The 15,384-nt window shown below is 44.9% G+C and overlaps 5 non-coding genes across 5 annotated transcripts; all 5 read left to right on the forward strand.

Moving 5' to 3' along the window:
* Window positions 1-2,404: 2,404 nt before the first annotated feature.
* LOC130331846 (U2 spliceosomal RNA) lies at window positions 2,405-2,598 on the forward strand. The gene has a single exon (XR_008874649.1). It is a non-coding gene; the product is annotated as a U2 spliceosomal RNA (small nuclear RNA).
* A 2,087-nt stretch (window positions 2,599-4,685) lies between these two features.
* LOC130331806 (U2 spliceosomal RNA) lies at window positions 4,686-4,876 on the forward strand. The gene has a single exon (XR_008874614.1). It is a non-coding gene; the product is annotated as a U2 spliceosomal RNA (small nuclear RNA).
* Window positions 4,877-6,973: 2,097 nt separating this feature from the next.
* Window positions 6,974-7,164, forward strand: LOC130331807 (U2 spliceosomal RNA). The gene has a single exon (XR_008874615.1). It is a non-coding gene; the product is annotated as a U2 spliceosomal RNA (small nuclear RNA).
* Window positions 7,165-9,252: 2,088 nt separating this feature from the next.
* LOC130331808 (U2 spliceosomal RNA) lies at window positions 9,253-9,443 on the forward strand. Its single transcript, XR_008874616.1, has one exon. It is a non-coding gene; the product is annotated as a U2 spliceosomal RNA (small nuclear RNA).
* Window positions 9,444-11,545: 2,102 nt separating this feature from the next.
* LOC130331809 (U2 spliceosomal RNA) lies at window positions 11,546-11,736 on the forward strand. Its single transcript, XR_008874617.1, has one exon. It is a non-coding gene; the product is annotated as a U2 spliceosomal RNA (small nuclear RNA).
* The last annotated feature ends 3,648 nt before the right edge of the window (window positions 11,737-15,384 follow it).

Genomic DNA, 15,384 nt, shown 5'->3' on the forward strand with positions numbered 1-15,384 from the left:
GGAAGGAAAAGGTAAAGAAATTATTTATAATGCAAAAGTGGAACATATGGAAAAAAATGAGACTTGCTCACGCTTCTTTTTAAAGAAACTTGTTGAAAAGAAAGAATTAATAAAAAATCTTGATGGTGAGACTACTAAAGATGGACTTTTAAATAAAGCACACAGTTTTTATCATGATCTTTTTAGTGAAAAACACATTGACTCTGACTTTTTACCCGAAGTAATGGACTCTGTGCAATATTGTCTGAGTGATCAGGACAAAGATGTTTTGTGCAATAGTGTGAATATGGCTGAAGTGGAAAGTGCAGTAAAGAGTTTTTTAAAAGGGAAAACTCCTGGATCTGATGGATTACAAATAGAATTTTACCTGTCTTTTTGGGAAATTTTAAAGTCTGATTTTTATGCTGTTCTTAAAGAGGTTTTTAACTGTGAGAAGCTGCCTGAGTCCTGGAGGAGTGGTGTGGTGACTTTGTTGTACAAGAAAGGAGACAAGACAAAGCTAGAAAATTGGAGACCAATCACTCTACTCAATGTGGACTATAAAATTTTTGCAAAAATCTTGGTCAACCGCATGAAGCTAGTGATTGAGACGGTGATCCACCCTGACCAAGTATGTGGTGTCCCAGGGCGTGCAGTGTGGGAGCATCTCAATGTCATCAGAGATGCCATCTGGTACCAGCAGGAGCGCCAACAGAAGCTTGCAGTGTTATCTCTTGATTTTATGAAAGCATATGACAGAGTTTCCCACCAGCATTTATGGACTGTTTTAAAAAAGATGGGTTTTCCAGAGAGTTTTATCAAGCATGTGGCACTTTTATACAATGACTGCTTTAGCAAAATTTTAGTCAATGGGTTTTTATCTGAAGATGTTTTACTGAGTTCGGGCGTTAAGCAAGGATGCCCTTTGTCACCGCTGCTATTTATATGTGCAATAGAACCCCTACTGGCTATGCTGAGAAAGGACAAGGTGATCAGAGGGGTCCCCATACCAGGGGGTAATGGACAGTTTACGAAAACCCTTGCATATATGGATGATGTGACCATTTTATGTGACTCAGAAGTATCTGTCAGAAGAGCCTTGATGAAGACTGAATTTTTTTGCCAAGCATCTGCTTTTAAACTAAATATTGCTAAATGTGAATGTTTGGGGATTGGGAAGTGGTCAAATACAGACATCCCCCAACTAAAGATCCAGAGTGAGAAAATAAAGGTTTTAGGAGTGGTTTTTAATGCAAAAAATGATGGAGAGGAGAGTTGGAACATTATTAAAGAAAAGGTACAGAAAAAAATTGACTTTTGGAAGCTTAGGAAACTATCAATTGAAGGGAAGCTTTTAATTATACGTTCCTTGCTTTTACCTGTTTTATTGTACCTTAACACAGTGTTTCCTCCATCAGAGACTGTTCTTAAAAACCTGCAAAAACAATTTTTTCATTTTATCTGGAGTTCAAGGATGGAAAAACTCAAGAGAGACATTATGTACAAGCTGCACAAAAATGGAGGTAAAAACGTTCCTAATCTTAAAAATTTTTTATACCTGAAGTTTTTTAGCATGTGTTTTAAGACTGTTTTATCCTCTAAACAATGGACATTTTATCTAAAGTATGCTGCTGGTGATATATTTAGAAAAAGAAAATGGATTCACCTACCTCAGACATCCCCTGTTTTAATCATACCTCCAAAGCACTATATGGTTTTAGAGAAAGTGATTCGTCTGTATAACTTGAAAGACATGGACATTGAGATTCTCAAGCATCCCAAAAGAATAGAGATGGAGCTCAGGAGATCGGAGCAAACCTCTGGGATTTTAAACTTCTCTAAAACAAAATGTGACAGAGTGTGGAGGATGGTTAATGCACCGTATCTGGAGAATTGCAATAAAGATCTTGCATGGTCAATAGCACATGAGTGTGTACCTACCAGACACTTTCAGCACAGACGGGGATTGTGCAATACTTCAAGATGTCCAAGAGGAAGCTGTGGAGGAGAAGAGACAGTCTTACATGTGTTTTGGAACTGTTTTTATGCTCAAGAGGTGTGGAAAAGTGTGGCGAGTCTTTTAATGTTTCTTACCGGTCTAAAGACTTTTAATCATGAAGTTGTTTTATTCGGGAATTTTACGAGTCAAAATAAAGATACAGAGAGAGTGATATGGACTGTTGTGAATACCGTCAAGAATGCCTTATGGAAGTCTCGCAATATTTTGGTTTTCCAGAAAGACTTGATTAGTGAAAGTGACTGTTTTAAACTTGCACTGAGTGATCTTTTTGTCTACTATTTATTGGACAAAAAGAGACTGGGGGCCCAGAAAGCTAATTCACTTTGGCACTTTAGTCGTTGGAATGCAATAATGTGATATGTAATATGATGCATTTTGAATAGTAGTGAAAGTTTACTTGTATGTATTTCTTGTTTTTGCACTTTACTAATAAAAACGTAAAAAAATCTGTTCTTATCAGTTTAATATCTGATACGTCCCCTATCTGGGGACCATATATTAAATGGATTTTTGAGAACGGGGGCCGATTTCGAAGCTTGCTTCCGTCGCCCTATGCATTGACCCGATATGGCAGTATCTTCGGGTACAGTGCACCACCCCCTTACAGGGTTAAAAAGAAAGATTCCTACTTTCATTGCTACCTGCTTGCTGGCTAGCCAGCTAGCCAGCCCTGTGGGCCTTGCTGCTGCTGCAGCCAAAAAACAAAAGGTGGTGCTGCTGCTGCTTCTGCTGCTTCTGCTTGTGTCTGGCCCCTGTTGGAGCGTCCAGGCACAGGACTTCTGCTGCTGCTGACTAAATGGCCTCCTTAATTGGATCATTTGAGTAGCCAGCACACCTGTGCAGGTAGGGCATGACATGATAGGCAGCTGCCTTGATAGCGGGTGGGTGCTGAATGTTCCTAATTGACAAAATAAGATTAATGCTTATGAAGAAATATAAAATCTCATCCCTTCCCCAATATCGCGCCACACCCCTACCCCTTAATTCCCTGGTTGAACGTGATGGACATATGTCTTTTTTCGACCGTACTAACTATGTAACTATGTAACATAACATGGGGGGGGGGGGGGGGGGGGTCTCCTGGCTGTTCACACAGGTGTGTCATTGCTGTACATTGACCATGCATTGCTTCTGTGGTATTGCAAAGGCAAAGACAAATGCTTCCAGCCATCCATTGCACTAATGGATTGGTCATCAGCTGGCTGTCTATGTCCCGCATCAATATAGACCAAAGTACAGAGGGTTAGGCTATGCTATTGTGCACCTACCTGATGCATCAGAAGGTGCGAGGCCCTTGCTAAATTCTGTGCACAGACTTTGAGATCTATGCTTTAGACTGTATCTAAACCTGCTCCAACATGGACTGACATTCTGGCCTACTTTCAGCCGATGCGACTTGTCTGTCGCTGAACAGTCGCTTTTTATGTATTCAGCACCTATGTATAATGTTGTAAAAATGCTCTAGAAGCTAAAGTCGCAGAAATGTCACACATATTTGGCCTGCAACTTTCTGTGCGACAAATTCAGACAGGAAAAATCAGTATAAATCCTTAGAAAATTATCCCCCAGTGTCTCCATCTGCTGGCGGTATTGAATAAGCATTGCTGCACTGATGGGGTATGCATTAGACGAAAAAAAAGAAGAAAAAGAAGAATAATACGCCCAGAAAAGAGGCGAAAAGGAGAAAAACGTAAAAAAACGTGAAAAAAAAGTAAGAGGAAGAGAAGGGAAAAAAAGGTGGAAATGGGTTTAAAAGTGATTTCGGCGGAGAAATATATATATATATATATATATATATATATATATATATATATGCGCACACACACACATAGATATAAACGTATTCTCCGTTGAGATATTGCAGCCGCTGCTGTGTCCAGGCCCAGGAGCCTTAGCACTGTGCTGTGATGTCACTCAATACCACTGACATCACTAGGTGTAAACAACATCTCTCCTTTGCTGTGTATGTGACTATGGAGCTGTTTGGTGATGTCGTCTATTACGGCCTTCATAGAAGCAACAGGAGATTGTTGCATCCATCTTGAACCCTCAGAACTACAGTGCTATGATGTCACTCACTTCCACAGGCCTTGCAGAGTGTAAACAACAACAACCCAGCTTTGTTGTGTATGTAACCAAAGGGATTTGTGATGTCACCTAGAACCTTCACAGCAGCGACAGCTTTATGAGGAGCATCAGCACTGCTCTGCCTGAGCAGAACCATCACCGCCATAGGTTGTCAAATAACCCGGATTTAACCCACACAGGTAAGTCCAATGGGGTGCAGGCATGTCCTCTATGCTTACAGCTTCCCGTGGGTGTTGGTTTGATACCGTTTGGGGACAGCCAAGGAGGCATCTGCAGGCAACAAAGGTAGGTGTGTGCTTGTGTGTGTGTTTCCTATGCAGATCCTAAGCCCAGTGTCACATGCAAGTAGGAGGAGTAAGAAGGGTTCCTGGCAAATCCGGGTTATGGATTGCATTTAAAAAGGCCCCGTGGGAGTGCAATGGGCCCCTGTCTTGCTGCTTAGCAATAATGGTATGGGTTTAGGTTCTGCTGTGTGTACTGGTGGTTGACTGCCCCCCAGCCCAGAGTGTGCATGGAAAATTGTCTGGCAGCCTCCCTGACAGCAAGCAGTGATAGTGCCCATGAAGGGGACCTTGTTGGGCCCGCCCCTTTCACGGTTATCGCTTCTCGGCCTTTTGGCTAAGATCAAGTGTAGTATCTGTTCTTATCAGTTTAATATCTGATACGTCCCCTATCTGGGGACCATATATTAAATGGATTTTTGAGAACGGGGGCCGATTTCGAAGCTTGCTTCCGTCGCCCTATGCATTGACCCGATATGGCAGTATCTTCGGGTACAGTGCACCACCCCCTTACAGGGTTAAAAAGAAAGATTCCTACTTTCATTGCTACCTGCTTGCTGGCTAGCCAGCTAGCCAGCCCTGTGGGCCTTGCTGCTGCTGCAGCCAAAAAACAAAAGGTGGTGCTGCTGCTGCTTCTGCTGCTTCTGCTTGTGTCTGGCCCCTGTTGGAGCGTCCAGGCACAGGACTTCTGCTGCTGCTGACTAAATGGCCTCCTTAATTGGATCATTTGAGTAGCCAGCACACCTGTGCAGGTAGGGCATGACATGATAGGCAGCTGCCTTGATAGCGGGTGGGTGCTGAATGTTCCTAATTGACAAAATAAGATTAATGCTTATGAAGAAATATAAAATCTCATCCCTTCCCCAATATCGCGCCACACCCCTACCCCTTAATTCCCTGGTTGAACGTGATGGACATATGTCTTTTTTCGACCGTACTAACTATGTAACTATGTAACATAACATGGGGGGGGGGGGGGGGGGGGGGTCTCCTGGCTGTTCACACAGGTGTGTCATTGCTGTACATTGACCATGCATTGCTTCTGTGGTATTGCAAAGGCAAAGACAAATGCTTCCAGCCATCCATTGCACTAATGGATTGGTCATCAGCTGGCTGTCTATGTCCCGCATCAATATAGACCAAAGTACAGAGGGTTAGGCTATGCTATTGTGCACCTACCTGATGCATCAGAAGGTGCGAGGCCCTTGCTAAATTCTGTGCACAGACTTTGAGATCTATGCTTTAGACTGTATCTAAACCTGCTCCAACATGGACTGACATTCTGGCCTACTTTCAGCCGATGCGACTTGTCTGTCGCTGAACAGTCGCTTTTTATGTATTCAGCACCTATGTATAATGTTGTAAAAATGCTCTAGAAGCTAAAGTCGCAGAAATGTCACACATATTTGGCCTGCAACTTTCTGTGCGACAAATTCAGACAGGAAAAATCAGTATAAATCCTTAGAAAATTATCCCCCAGTGTCTCCATCTGCTGGCGGTATTGAATAAGCATTGCTGCACTGATGGGGTATGCATTAGACGAAAAAAAAGAAGAAAAAGAAGAATAATACGCCCAGAAAAGAGGCGAAAAGGAGAAAAACGTAAAAAAACGTGAAAAAAAAGTAAGAGGAAGAGAAGGGAAAAAAAGGTGGAAATGGGTTTAAAAGTGATTTCGGCGGAGAAATATATATATATATATATATATATATATATATATATATATATATATATATGCGCACACACACACATAGATATAAACGTATTCTCCGTTGAGATATTGCAGCCGCTGCTGTGTCCAGGCCCAGGAGCCTTAGCACTGTGCTGTGATGTCACTCAATACCACTGACATCACTAGGTGTAAACAACATCTCTCCTTTGCTGTGTATGTGACTATGGAGCTGTTTGGTGATGTCGTCTATTACGGCCTTCATAGAAGCAACAGGAGATTGTTGCATCCATCTTGAACCCTCAGAACTACAGTGCTATGATGTCACTCACTTCCACAGGCCTTGCAGAGTGTAAACAACAACAACCCAGCTTTGTTGTGTATGTAACCAAAGGGATTTGTGATGTCACCTAGAACCTTCACAGCAGCGACAGCTTTATGAGGAGCATCAGCACTGCTCTGCCTGAGCAGAACCATCACCGCCATAGGTTGTCAAATAACCCGGATTTAACCCACACAGGTAAGTCCAATGGGGTGCAGGCATGTCCTCTATGCTTACAGCTTCCCGTGGGTGTTGGTTTGATACCGTTTGGGGACAGCCAAGGAGGCATCTGCAGGCAACAAAGGTAGGTGTGTGCTTGTGTGTGTGTTTCCTATGCAGATCCTAAGCCCAGTGTCACATGCAAGTAGGAGGAGTAAGAAGGGTTCCTGGCAAATCCGGGTTATGGATTGCATTTAAAAAGGCCCCGTGGGAGTGCAATGGGCCCCTGTCTTGCTGCTTAGCAATAATGGTATGGGTTTAGGTTCTGCTGTGTGTACTGGTGGTTGACTGCCCCCCAGCCCAGAGTGTGCATGGAAAATTGTCTGGCAGCCTCCCTGACAGCAAGCAGTGATAGTGCCCATGAAGGGGACCTTGTTGGGCCCGCCCCTTTCACGGTTATCGCTTCTCGGCCTTTTGGCTAAGATCAAGTGTAGTATCTGTTCTTATCAGTTTAATATCTGATACGTCCCCTATCTGGGGACCATATATTAAATGGATTTTTGAGAACGGGGGCCGATTTCGAAGCTTGCTTCCGTCGCCCTATGCATTGACCCGATATGGCAGTATCTTCGGGTACAGTGCACCACCCCCTTACAGGGTTAAAAAGAAAGATTCCTACTTTCATTGCTACCTGCTTGCTGGCTAGCCAGCTAGCCAGCCCTGTGGGCCTTGCTGCTGCTGCAGCCAAAAAACAAAAGGTGGTGCTGCTGCTGCTTCTGCTGCTTCTGCTTGTGTCTGGCCCCTGTTGGAGCGTCCAGGCACAGGACTTCTGCTGCTGCTGACTAAATGGCCTCCTTAATTGGATCATTTGAGTAGCCAGCACACCTGTGCAGGTAGGGCATGACATGATAGGCAGCTGCCTTGATAGCGGGTGGGTGCTGAATGTTCCTAATTGACAAAATAAGATTAATGCTTATGAAGAAATATAAAATCTCATCCCTTCCCCAATATCGCGCCACACCCCTACCCCTTAATTCCCTGGTTGAACGTGATGGACATATGTCTTTTTTCGACCGTACTAACTATGTAACTATGTAACATAACATGGGGGGGGGGGGGGGGGGGGGTCTCCTGGCTGTTCACACAGGTGTGTCATTGCTGTACATTGACCATGCATTGCTTCTGTGGTATTGCAAAGGCAAAGACAAATGCTTCCAGCCATCCATTGCACTAATGGATTGGTCATCAGCTGGCTGTCTATGTCCCGCATCAATATAGACCAAAGTACAGAGGGTTAGGCTATGCTATTGTGCACCTACCTGATGCATCAGAAGGTGCGAGGCCCTTGCTAAATTCTGTGCACAGACTTTGAGATCTATGCTTTAGACTGTATCTAAACCTGCTCCAACATGGACTGACATTCTGGCCTACTTTCAGCCGATGCGACTTGTCTGTCGCTGAACAGTCGCTTTTTATGTATTCAGCACCTATGTATAATGTTGTAAAAATGCTCTAGAAGCTAAAGTCGCAGAAATGTCACACATATTTGGCCTGCAACTTTCTGTGCGACAAATTCAGACAGGAAAAATCAGTATAAATCCTTAGAAAATTATCCCCCAGTGTCTCCATCTGCTGGCGGTATTGAATAAGCATTGCTGCACTGATGGGGTATGCATTAGACGAAAAAAAAGAAGAAAAAGAAGAATAATACGCCCAGAAAAGAGGCGAAAAGGAGAAAAACGTAAAAAAACGTGAAAAAAAAGTAAGAGGAAGAGAAGGGAAAAAAAGGTGGAAATGGGTTTAAAAGTGATTTCGGCGGAGAAATATATATATATATATATATATATATATATATATATATATATGCGCACACACACACATAGATATAAACGTATTCTCCGTTGAGATATTGCAGCCGCTGCTGTGTCCAGGCCCAGGAGCCTTAGCACTGTGCTGTGATGTCACTCAATACCACTGACATCACTAGGTGTAAACAACATCTCTCCTTTGCTGTGTATGTGACTATGGAGCTGTTTGGTGATGTCGTCTATTACGGCCTTCATAGAAGCAACAGGAGATTGTTGCATCCATCTTGAACCCTCAGAACTACAGTGCTATGATGTCACTCACTTCCACAGGCCTTGCAGAGTGTAAACAACAACAACCCAGCTTTGTTGTGTATGTAACCAAAGGGATTTGTGATGTCACCTAGAACCTTCACAGCAGCGACAGCTTTATGAGGAGCATCAGCACTGCTCTGCCTGAGCAGAACCATCACCGCCATAGGTTGTCAAATAACCCGGATTTAACCCACACAGGTAAGTCCAATGGGGTGCAGGCATGTCCTCTATGCTTACAGCTTCCCGTGGGTGTTGGTTTGATACCGTTTGGGGACAGCCAAGGAGGCATCTGCAGGCAACAAAGGTAGGTGTGTGCTTGTGTGTGTGTTTCCTATGCAGATCCTAAGCCCAGTGTCACATGCAAGTAGGAGGAGTAAGAAGGGTTCCTGGCAAATCCGGGTTATGGATTGCATTTAAAAAGGCCCCGTGGGAGTGCAATGGGCCCCTGTCTTGCTGCTTAGCAATAATGGTATGGGTTTAGGTTCTGCTGTGTGTACTGGTGGTTGACTGCCCCCCAGCCCAGAGTGTGCATGGAAAATTGTCTGGCAGCCTCCCTGACAGCAAGCAGTGATAGTGCCCATGAAGGGGACCTTGTTGGGCCCGCCCCTTTCACGGTTATCGCTTCTCGGCCTTTTGGCTAAGATCAAGTGTAGTATCTGTTCTTATCAGTTTAATATCTGATACGTCCCCTATCTGGGGACCATATATTAAATGGATTTTTGAGAACGGGGGCCGATTTCGAAGCTTGCTTCCGTCGCCCTATGCATTGACCCGATATGGCAGTATCTTCGGGTACAGTGCACCACCCCCTTACAGGGTTAAAAAGAAAGATTCCTACTTTCATTGCTACCTGCTTGCTGGCTAGCCAGCTAGCCAGCCCTGTGGGCCTTGCTGCTGCTGCAGCCAAAAAACAAAAGGTGGTGCTGCTGCTGCTTCTGCTGCTTCTGCTTGTGTCTGGCCCCTGTTGGAGCGTCCAGGCACAGGACTTCTGCTGCTGCTGACTAAATGGCCTCCTTAATTGGATCATTTGAGTAGCCAGCACACCTGTGCAGGTAGGGCATGACATGATAGGCAGCTGCCTTGATAGCGGGTGGGTGCTGAATGTTCCTAATTGACAAAATAAGATTAATGCTTATGAAGAAATATAAAATCTCATCCCTTCCCCAATATCGCGCCACACCCCTACCCCTTAATTCCCTGGTTGAACGTGATGGACATATGTCTTTTTTCGACCGTACTAACTATGTAACTATGTAACATAACATGGGGGGGGGGGGGGGGGGGGGTCTCCTGGCTGTTCACACAGGTGTGTCATTGCTGTACATTGACCATGCATTGCTTCTGTGGTATTGCAAAGGCAAAGACAAATGCTTCCAGCCATCCATTGCACTAATGGATTGGTCATCAGCTGGCTGTCTATGTCCCGCATCAATATAGACCAAAGTACAGAGGGTTAGGCTATGCTATTGTGCACCTACCTGATGCATCAGAAGGTGCGAGGCCCTTGCTAAATTCTGTGCACAGACTTTGAGATCTATGCTTTAGACTGTATCTAAACCTGCTCCAACATGGACTGACATTCTGGCCTACTTTCAGCCGATGCGACTTGTCTGTCGCTGAACAGTCGCTTTTTATGTATTCAGCACCTATGTATAATGTTGTAAAAATGCTCTAGAAGCTAAAGTCGCAGAAATGTCACACATATTTGGCCTGCAACTTTCTGTGCGACAAATTCAGACAGGAAAAATCAGTATAAATCCTTAGAAAATTATCCCCCAGTGTCTCCATCTGCTGGCGGTATTGAATAAGCATTGCTGCACTGATGGGGTATGCATTAGACGAAAAAAAAGAAGAAAAAGAAGAATAATACGCCCAGAAAAGAGGCGAAAAGGAGAAAAACGTAAAAAAACGTGAAAAAAAAGTAAGAGGAAGAGAAGGGAAAAAAAGGTGGAAATGGGTTTAAAAGTGATTTCGGCGGAGAAATATATATATATATATATATATATATATATATATATATATATATATATATATATATGCGCACACACACACATAGATATAAACGTATTCTCCGTTGAGATATTGCAGCCGCTGCTGTGTCCAGGCCCAGGAGCCTTAGCACTGTGCTGTGATGTCACTCAATACCACTGACATCACTAGGTGTAAACAACATCTCTCCTTTGCTGTGTATGTGACTATGGAGCTGTTTGGTGATGTCGTCTATTACGGCCTTCATAGAAGCAACAGGAGATTGTTGCATCCATCTTGAACCCTCAGAACTACAGTGCTATGATGTCACTCACTTCCACAGGCCTTGCAGAGTGTAAACAACAACAACCCAGCTTTGTTGTGTATGTAACCAAAGGGATTTGTGATGTCACCTAGAACCTTCACAGCAGCGACAGCTTTATGAGGAGCATCAGCACTGCTCTGCCTGAGCAGAACCATCACCGCCATAGGTTGTCAAATAACCCGGATTTAACCCACACAGGTAAGTCCAATGGGGTGCAGGCATGTCCTCTATGCTTACAGCTTCCCGTGGGTGTTGGTTTGATACCGTTTGGGGACAGCCAAGGAGGCATCTGCAGGCAACAAAGGTAGGTGTGTGCTTGTGTGTGTGTTTCCTATGCAGATCCTAAGCCCAGTGTCACATGCAAGTAGGAGGAGTAAGAAGGGTTCCTGGCAAATCCGGGTTATGGATTGCATTTAAAAAGGCCCCGTAGGAGTGCAATGGGCCCCTGTCTTGCTGCTTAGCAATAATGGTATGGGTTTAGGTTCTGCTGTGTGTACTGGTGGTTGACTGCCCCCCAGCCCAGAGTGTGCATGGAAAATTGTCTGGCAGCCTCCCTGACAGCAAGCAGTGATAGTGCCCATGAAGGGGACCTTGTTGGGCCCGCCCCTTTCACGGTTATCGCTTCTCGGCCTTTTGGCTAAGATCAAGTGTAGTATCTGTTCTTATCAGTTTAATATCTGATACGTCCCCTATCTGGGGACCATATATTAAATGGATTTTTGAGAACGGGGGCCGATTTCGAAGCTTGCTTCCGTCGCCCTATGCATTGACCCGATATGGCAGTATCTTCGGGTACAGTGCACCACCCCCTTACAGGGTTAAAAAGAAAGATTCCTACTTTCATTGCTACCTGCTTGCTGGCTAGCCAGCTAGCCAGCCCTGTGGGCCTTGCTGCTGCTGCAGCCAAAAAACAAAAGGTGGTGCTGCTGCTGCTTCTGCTGCTTCTGCTTGTGTCTGGCCCCTGTTGGAGCGTCCAGGCACAGGACTTCTGCTGCTGCTGACTAAATGGCCTCCTTAATTGGATCATTTGAGTAGCCAGCACACCTGTGCAGGTAGGGCATGACATGATAGGCAGCTGCCTTGATAGCGGGTGGGTGCTGAATGTTCCTAATTGACAAAATAAGATTAATGCTTATGAAGAAATATAAAATCTCATCCCTTCCCCAATATCGCGCCACACCCCTACCCCTTAATTCCCTGGTTGAACGTGATGGACATATGTCTTTTTTCGACCGTACTAACTATGTAACTATGTAACATAACATGGGGGGGGGGGGGGGGGGGGGTCTCCTGGCTGTTCACACAGGTGTGTCATTGCTGTACATTGACCATGCATTGCTTCTGTGGTATTGCAAAGGCAAAGACAAATGCTTCCAGCCATCCATTGCACTAATGGATTGGTCATCAGCTGGCTGTCTATGTCCCGCATCAATATAGACCAAAGTACAGAGGGTTAGGCTATGCTATTGTGCACCTACCTGATGCATCAGAAGGTGCGAGGCCCTTGCTAAATTCTGTGCACAGACTTTGAGATCTATGCTTTAGACTGTATCTAAACCTGCTCCAACATGGACTGACATTCTGGCCTACTTTCAGCCGATGCGACTTGTCTGTCGCTGAACAGTCGCTTTTTATGTATTCAGCACCTATGTATAATGTTGTAAAAATGCTCTAGAAGCTAAAGTCGCAGAAATGTCACACATATTTGGCCTGCAACTTTCTGTGCGACAAATTCAGACAGGAAAAATCAGTATAAATCCTTAGAAAATTATCCCCCAGTGTCTCCATCTGCTGGCGGTATTGAATAAGCATTGCTGCACTGATGGGGTATGCATTAGACGAAAAAAAAGAAGAAAAAGAAGAATAATACGCCCAGAAAAGAGGCGAAAAGGAGAAAAACGTAAAAAAACGTGAAAAAAAAGTAAGAGGAAGAGAAGGGAAAAAAAGGTGGAAATGGGTTTAAAAGTGATTTCGGCGGAGAAATATATATATATATATATATATATATATATATATATGCGCACACACACACATAGATATAAACGTATTCTCCGTTGAGATATTGCAGCCGCTGCTGTGTCCAGGCCCAGGAGCCTTAGCACTGTGCTGTGATGTCACTCAATACCACTGACATCACTAGGTGTAAACAACATCTCTCCTTTGCTGTGTATGTGACTATGGAGCTGTTTGGTGATGTCGTCTATTACGGCCTTCATAGAAGCAACAGGAGATTGTTGCATCCATCTTGAACCCTCAGAACTACAGTGCTATGATGTCACTCACTTCCACAGGCCTTGCAGAGTGTAAACAACAACAACCCAGCTTTGTTGTGTATGTAACCAAAGGGATTTGTGATGTCACCTAGAACCTTCACAGCAGCGACAGCTTTATGAGGAGCATCAGCACTGCTCTGCCTGAGCAGAACCATCACCGCCATAGGTTGTCAAATAACCCGGATTTAACCCACACAGGTAAGTCCAATGGGGTGCAGGCATGTCCTCTATGCTTACAGCTTCCCGTGGGTGTTGGTTTGATACCGTTTGGGGACAGCCAAGGAGGCATCTGCAGGCAACAAAGGTAGGTGTGTGCTTGTGTGTGTGTTTCCTATGCAGATCCTAAGCCCAGTGTCACATGCAAGTAGGAGGAGTAAGAAGGGTTCCTGGCAAATCCGGGTTATGGATTGCATTTAAAAAGGCCCCGTGGGAGTGCAATGGGCCCCTGTCTTGCTGCTTAGCAATAATGGTATGGGTTTAGGTTCTGCTGTGTGTACTGGTGGTTGACTGCCCCCCAGCCCAGAGTGTGCATGGAAAATTGTCTGGCAGCCTCCCTGACAGCAAGCAGTGATAGTGCCCATGAAGGGGACCTTGTTGGGCCCGCCCCTTTCACGGTTATCGCTTCTCGGCCTTTTGGCTAAGATCACGTGTGGATTTCTGTGCGTGGTTTGGGTTGAAAGGAGTGGTGATCGGGGCCCTCTTTACGGGGGGCCCTGGATTGTTGCTGAGCTGCGATCGTGGGTTTTACCTGCAAAAATGAGCGAGAAGGCGCGTGGACTTGAGGACACGGTGCGGATCTACGTTCCTGGCGAGCACCGGGGGACGATCGGACTTGACCAAATCGTTGTGGAGATTCTTCGCAAGCTTGATTACCTACAGGTATGGAATGTATTGGCTATACAGGATTTTCCTAGGCAAGGAATTTATGATATTACTTTTTGTGGTTCTGAGATTTGCCAGAGAGTCTATATGGATCTTGAAGAAATGAAGAGGAAAAGTGAGCCTGCTATAATGAAGAAGATTAAAGTGGAACCGTTATTTATGCTCTGACTGAGTCTAGCTGAAGCTGGGTCTGTATTCTAAAGTGTGGTATTATTAAGTGTTACATTTGAGAAGTTTTATAAGCAGAAGTTTAGAAAGCAGGAGTTGTAAGCAGGACCCACTGTAACTGTAAGTATTACACTCCCTTGATAAAAGTAGTTTTTCTTAATAGTTAATAACAGCTGTTTGTCACCAAGGATATGGACAGCAGGATTGGAGGTTTTCTTCAGTGCACATTGTGCCACATGTATACATCTCTGGAGCAGCAGCTTCAGGGTGAATACCGCTGTGACAAATGTGAGCATGTTGCCCATCTGGAAGCTCGTATTAGAGATCTAGAGGAGCAAAATGCAACATTGAGGGCGATTGACAATCTTACAGAGCAAGCAGTTAGTGGGGCAGAAATGGAGGTTGGAGAAACTAGCCAGGAGGCCCAAGTAGGGAGCTGGGTTAATGTAGTTAGAGGGACTGGAAAGGGGGCAAGGAAAAGGAAGGTCACTTCTGCTTCTGATCTCCCAAGTAAAATTGCCAAGTTGGGCGATGATGCGAGGGCCTCAGTGTCAGAGATGGCAACCCTAGTGGATACTGTTCTCCCTAACAGCCGGGGGAACAGCTCAACTAGTAGTGTGGGGGATGGTAACGCAGGTAGGCCAAGACAGTTAGTTGTGGTAGGGGATTCTATAATCAGGAAGACGGATAGAATAATTTGTCGCCAAGACCACCTCAACCGAATGGTTTGCTGTCTCCCTGGTGCCAGGGTTCGGCATGTGGTGGAAAGGGTGGACAAATTACTAGGGGGGGCTGGGGATGACCCAGCTGTCGTGGTCCATGTGGGAACCAACGACAGAATACATGGTAGGTGGAGGTCCTTGAAGAATAATTACAAGGAACTAGGTGCCAAGCTGAAGGGAAGGACCTCTAAGGTTGTGTTCTCTGGAATACTTCCTGTGCCATGCGCATCGCAGGAAAGACAGCGGGAGCTTAGGGAGTTAAATGCATGGCTTAAGTCGTGGTGTGAGGGGGAAGGGTTTGGGTTTTTAGAGCACTGGGCTGACTTTTCATTGGGGTACAAACTCTATTCTACGGATAATTTGCACCTGAATGGAAGGGGGTCTGCTGTGCTGGGGGAGAGAATCCTGGAA

The sequence above is a fragment of the Hyla sarda genome, unplaced genomic scaffold, assembly GCF_029499605.1.
Source record: "Hyla sarda isolate aHylSar1 unplaced genomic scaffold, aHylSar1.hap1 scaffold_358, whole genome shotgun sequence".
In the NCBI taxonomy this organism is placed as follows: Eukaryota; Metazoa; Chordata; class Amphibia; order Anura; family Hylidae; genus Hyla; species Hyla sarda.